At 37.3% G+C, this 6177-nt stretch overlaps 1 long non-coding RNA gene across 1 annotated transcript in view; it reads right to left on the bottom strand.

Annotated features, from left to right (window-relative positions):
* The window catches only part of LOC112479636, an 89467-nt gene extending 83993 nt beyond the window's left edge, over window positions 1-5474 (bottom strand). Inside the window, exon 1 of the long non-coding RNA XR_003046252.1 lies at window positions 5390-5474. This is a non-coding gene — a long non-coding RNA (uncharacterized LOC112479636). The remainder of the gene's footprint in view (window positions 1-5389) is intronic.
* Window positions 5475-6177: the final 703 nt, after the last annotated feature.

Genomic DNA, 6177 nt, shown 5'->3' with positions numbered 1-6177 from the left:
GTGAAAAACATCACAGAAGAGTAAAATTTAAGCTGAGCCTTCAGGAATAAGATAGAGTGTCCAGATAAGGGAAGAAGAGCATTTTAAGCAAAGGAAGCTTCATGATATTCATGGAGATATGAAATGGTAGAACTCTGTAGCAAAGAGTAGAACGTCTCCCCATGCTCTTTATATCACAGCTTGGTTAATGGAGAGCCTACTATGTGCCAGGCACCATGGGGCAAACTAAAATTTTTAACTTTGAGTTATAAATTGATGAAATATTAAAGGAGAGGATAAGCAAGCAACACCGCAAAAGGGAATTATACCAGGAGTTATCACAAGGCAGTAAATGGCTTTTTACCTAATGAGTGAGATGAACAATAACTGCTAGGAAGTCACTGGCATTGTTCACACTGAAACTACATCAAGAAAGGACCATTTCCTCCTAAAAGAAAGAATGTAGCAGACTGCACAGTTTAACACATACCTATGGTTCTATGGTCAAATTGCATAATCCCAGATGGCATTCTCTCGGCCATCAATTGTCAACTTCTGTACGATGCCTTCATGCACTGAGCACTGTAGTAGGTTCCGCAGGATAGACAGAATGAACACAAGAATTGATATCTTCTCTCCAGGACTCTACAGTTGAGTCGATACACATTCTTGAATCAATGTTGGAAAACAAGGAATTGCAATGTGAGGCAGACTAGAGATACAAGTGGAGTTGAGAAACTGGAAAAGTCATAAGAGAGTGCATGAAGGAGGTTTCACTTAAGCTGGGCTTTGAAGGAATGGAAGGATTTGAAGAAGAAAAGACAACATTCCACTCATAAGAAGCAGATTGTGCCAAGGTGCGGAAGAGGAAATTCTAAAATGGCAAATGCAGATAGAATAAGAGAAACTGTCAGCCTAGTGCAGTGGTTTTGTGTTGGAGGGTGATAGGTAGAACAGTAAACATGAGGCCAGATTTTAACAGGTCCTAACTCACAGCCAGAGAAGTCTGGACTTGACTTTGTGGGCAATGGCGAGCCATTCTAGAGGCTTCTTAGATTCAGGTGTGAACTGACTGCATGCCTTGGGGAGAATGGCTGAATTATTACCAAAGAAAGGATAAGTTGGCACTTGCCTAGGTGGCTTGTGGAGTTACATATTTTCTTTACACTCTGCTAGCTGTACTAGTCAGGACTCTCCAGAGAAACAACCAATATGATCAATATGAGAGAGAGAGAGAGAGAGAGAGAGAGAATGAGATTTATTTTAAGAAATTGGCTCACACCAGTTGTGGGGCTGGCGAGTTTAAAACCTGCAGAGCAGGCCAGCAGACTGGAGATGCTTAGAAGAGTTAATATAGCTAAAGGCCATCTGCAGTCAGAACTCCCTCTTCCTCAGGAGACCACAGTCTTTGTTAAATAAAACCTTGAACTGCCTGACTACTTGAGGCCCACTCACATTATGGAGAGTAATCTGCTTTACTCAAGTCTACCCATTTAAATGTTAATCTTATCTAAAAAATGCCTTTACGGTGACATTTAGACTGCTGTTTGACCAAATATCTAGGTGCCTTGGCCTAGCGAAGTTGACACGTAAAATTAACCATCAAGTAAGGCAACCAGGAATCTTTCTTACCCCTCCAACCCTGCCTCCTCTGCCTGGTTGTCTCGGCTTCCTTGGGAGTCTGCAGCCTGCTTGGAGTAGATGTTTGATCTTACTTGAAAACACATTAAAAACTGAGCATTTGGTTAGTCTAAAGTGGTGCCAGTTCTTTTATCTTAGCAGGAAAATCTTCCCTGTCTTCCTTAATCCACTCTTTTCAAGGCTTGTACCAACTACACCTCTTCAACTTGGAGAGTTATCCCAAGGTTGACCCTGAGAATCCACCTTTTGCAGACTCACCTCTGGCAAAACATCTCACATAAAACTCATGCCATTAGGGCTGTATTTTGGTTTGGTTTGGCTCAAAGATTTCTGAACCAGCTCTCAAAACTTCATTTAGTTTATAATTTACTGTGGTTTGACATGTCTTATGTTGGTGAGAAGGATGACTTTCATTTAATATTAACCAAGCAGCTTTCCACTACTTCCTCTTTTCCATTGTCTCACTTTAATAAACAATGGATTTAACAAATTGTTTAAAGTCGGCAGGGCTCTGAAGCATTCTTCTAAGTATTCTGCCTCACACATGACCTGAAGATTTTACTCAACATCTGTTTAGAAAAACACACACATACCAAACACAGAAGACCCAAACAGCCTATGCATTGTTTCTAAGTAATGGTCAAAATGTACTTGATGTTTCTGGAAAAGGAAACACTAAGCAAAAAAATAAATAAAATTGTTTTCCCCAAAATTATTCATGCTGAACAAAAAAGAAAAAAAAAAAACATCGAAGTCAGAAACGTTAACCCACAGCTGGTAACTCCCTTTCCAGCTAAGGAAGGATCAGTGATGAAAAACAACCCTTAGAATTTCTTGGTTAAAATGGTGCCCGACTCTACCAAATTCACAGTATCACATCACTGAGGGTACAGAGAAATATAAGAACTTACTACACCAAAACCTAAGGCTTAGAAACAATGTAATATCAGACTCTATGAGTAATTTCCACTGAGAAGAGATGGATTGGAACACCAGTCAAGACTTTTCCACATGGCAAAACCAGGCTTCGCTCTTTGAAACAAGAAAAGATATCTCACGAAAACGAATGGGCTGAAAGAAGGAAGAAGGCAGTAGTTCACTGTCTTCCAGGAGTGACCCTAAAGCGCTGTTTGCTGGAGAGAAACAAGAGGAACCCTATAAGCAGTGCATGCTGGAAAATACTGTGCTTCTCATCCTCTATAATTTCTGGGTACAAAACGAGAAAGTTCTGAAATAAAAGAACAAGCAAAGATATGCTAGGTAAGTGGCAAGAAAAAAAGTAGGGAGAGCTATAGTTATGGTAAACAATTAGAATTCATAGCCAAAAGCAAAGAAAGTTTTGTTATAGTGTTAAAGTATCTACGATGAATACATAAATGGTTGCTAGGTATTTAATATTAAACTGAACAAGAAAATATTCTAGCTTCTTGTCATCACATTAAAAATAAATCCTACTGGATACGTAAATGTCCATTTCTTTAATCACTTAAAGAAATGTTTCAGCCTTCTACTGAGAAAGGATCTCAATGTTTCTGATCATTTAGTATCAGGAAATAGGAACAAACTTGCTATCCTGAGACAGCAAGAACCATGCTTTCCGTGATTCTTAGTTTGAACCTAGGATCTATCCAAAGATAAAGGGCAGACGTGTTTTGTTTTGGGAGGCACCTTCATCACACAGATGTACTTTATTAAAGTACCTATTCTTTCATCAAGGAAGCTCCAGATGCTGGTGAAGTCATCACAATTCAAATGCTGCAGAATGAGATGTCAAGTAGTCTCTCCAATATTACAAGAAGCCATCTATTTCCACAGGGAAGGGAGAATGTGGCTCTGGATTTGGTCTATCATCATAGAGCAGGGGTCACACCTGCAGGTAACTACATAAATTAGTGAGCCAGATGGGAATTTTGGAACAAAGTTCACAGCCTTCAAAAGGAGCAGCTAGTACTCAACTCCAGCCTCATTACTGTGATATGACAATGTGGTCCTAATGCTATCAGATCCTCCCATGTATAAAGGAAGCCACAAATCCAGATCTTTATGATAGTACATTGAAACTGAAGTACATTTTTTTCACAGTTTTCAAATAAGGATACATCTTACAATCAATAGTGTCTTACGATTACAATTGGCAGCAATTTTTTTCTTCCTTAGTGCTATATAAAATAATGGTACATCTTAAAATCAATCCTAGCATCTTAGACATCTTAGATTTAATGGAGTAAAGGATATAAAATCTACTGATATCTAAGTGTTGAACACTAATTCCAGCAAAAACAAGCAAACGAAAAACCCCATTGTAAAGGCCAAACAAAAATAACTATGGAGTGATGAGTTACCAGTTCATAGTCTTTTTTAGAAAGACGTTTTGATGCTCTCCTGGAATTTTTTTAGAGGACAACTGGCAGAAATTTTATTTGTGCCAAATCGAATTATTATAATCGATAGAAATGAACTGATTTGTCAAAGATTGAGAAACTTGGCCCAAAAAAGGTTAAAATGGCCTAAATTATATGTGATAAGATTTAAGAAATCAAATTTTACCATACATATATAGAATATATATATTCTATGTCATATAAATTACATATAAATATTTAGAGAATATTTATAAAAGTTAATCCTACATTAAGATTTTTAAAATCACTAAGTTGTAAAAAATCAATTGTAGTCTAGACCAGGGGTCAGCAAACTGTGACCTATAGGCAAATTAAACTCACCATCTGCTTTTGCAAATAAAGTTTCATTGGAACAAAACCACTTGAAACGTAGCTCATTTTTTCACATAATGTCTATGATTGCTTGCCCGTTACAATAGCAGTGTTGAATAATTGCAATAGAGGCTCTCTATCTGCAAAGCCATACTATCTGGCCCTTTACAAAAATTTGCTTATACCAATCTAGACCAAAATCTATTATCACAATATTATTCCTAAAAAGGAAAGAAAATTTTAGCAATCATTTTAATTCATGGGGGAACCAATTTAAAAACTAGAAACACTTTAAAGCAATTTTTATATAAAATTGGAAATGCAAACCACAATCACAAATTCTTTGGAAAAAGGATAAGATGCAAGCACTATACAAAGAAACAAAATTCATGAGTTAAAGTTGTTCTCGCAGTAAAATTCATACGAATAGAAGCTTTTCTGAGAGGATCCAAATCAACAAAATTACAAATGAAAGAGGAGACTTTACAACTGATACCATGGAACTACAAAAGATCATAAGAAACTACTATAAACAATTATATGCCAACAAACTAGACAATCCGGAAGAAATAGATAAATTCTTTTATACATGCAACCTACCAAGACTGAATCAGAGAGAAATAAAAAATCTGAATAGAATAATTACTAGTCAGGACACTGAATTAATAATCAAAAATCTTTCAAAGAAGAAAAGCACAGAACCAGATAGCTTCACTGGCGAATTTTACCAAACATTTAAAGAAAAATTAATAATAATCCCTCTCAAATTCTTCCAATAATTTGAAGAGGAGAGAACACTCCTAAACTCATTTTATGAGGCTAGCATTACCCTGATACAAAAGCCAGATAAGGATACTACAAGAACAGAAAATTACAGGCCAAAATTCTCAATAAAATACCAGCAAATCAAATTCCGCAGCACAGTAAAAGGATCATTCACCATGATGAAGTAGGATTTATTCCTGGGAAGCAAGGATGGTTCAATATATTGTTTTGTGCTGGTATCAGCCTATCCGTAGTGATACTGTCAGCTAGAAATTTCTAGGGGCACTCACCTGGGCCCACAGAGAGCCCCTACGAACATTTTCCCTTTTGCAACCAATGCTGTGGCTCCACCAGACCTGTGGTCCTTATCATGATTGTAAGACTCACTTCAGCAATAACTATCAGGGAACTATGGGGAAAAATGAGATTTATTGCTCATGGGTCCTGGAGAATATACAGCCAGCCTGCGGCCACAGCAAAGTCATAGGGGACAGTGAGAGAGAGAGAGAGAGAGTCTGTGTGTGGGGTGGGGAGAGAGAGGGGGGTGGGGAGGGAGGGAAGGAGGGAGAATGTCTGGCTTCTGTTTTTATTGAGATGGAGGGTAGGATGTCTAGGGTTTCACAGGTTCACTCTTTATTAGTGAATTTAAAACATATGAGCAGGAATTAAAGCACTGGAAGAGAAAAACAAGAAGTCAAACATTCAGTGATCTAACCAGAGATGTCTAATACAAAAGGAATTCAGGGGTGGGGTGGCCTGGTTCTTATCTGGTCTTAAGGCTGGCAATATGTTTATTCAAGATAGTTGTCTTTGAAGTGGATGCGTCAGCAATCAAAAGCTTAATGTCATGCACTTGCATTACTATAAAAAAAAATCCAACTGTCAGGCACTTACACTATTCACATTTGTCAAAAAAATGTGATATATCACACTCATAGAATGAAAAAATCACATGATCATCTCAATAGATGCAGAGAAAGCAATTTAAAAAATTCAATATCCATTCATGATAAAAATTCTCACCAAATTAGGTATAAAAGGAATCTACCTCAAAATAATAAAGACCATATGTGACAAA

The sequence above is a fragment of the Pteropus alecto genome, unplaced genomic scaffold (assembly GCF_000325575.1).
Source record: "Pteropus alecto unplaced genomic scaffold, ASM32557v1 scaffold394, whole genome shotgun sequence".
NCBI classification, from domain to species: domain Eukaryota; kingdom Metazoa; phylum Chordata; class Mammalia; order Chiroptera; family Pteropodidae; genus Pteropus; species Pteropus alecto.
This window is presented reverse-complemented; position numbering and strand designations above follow the sequence as displayed.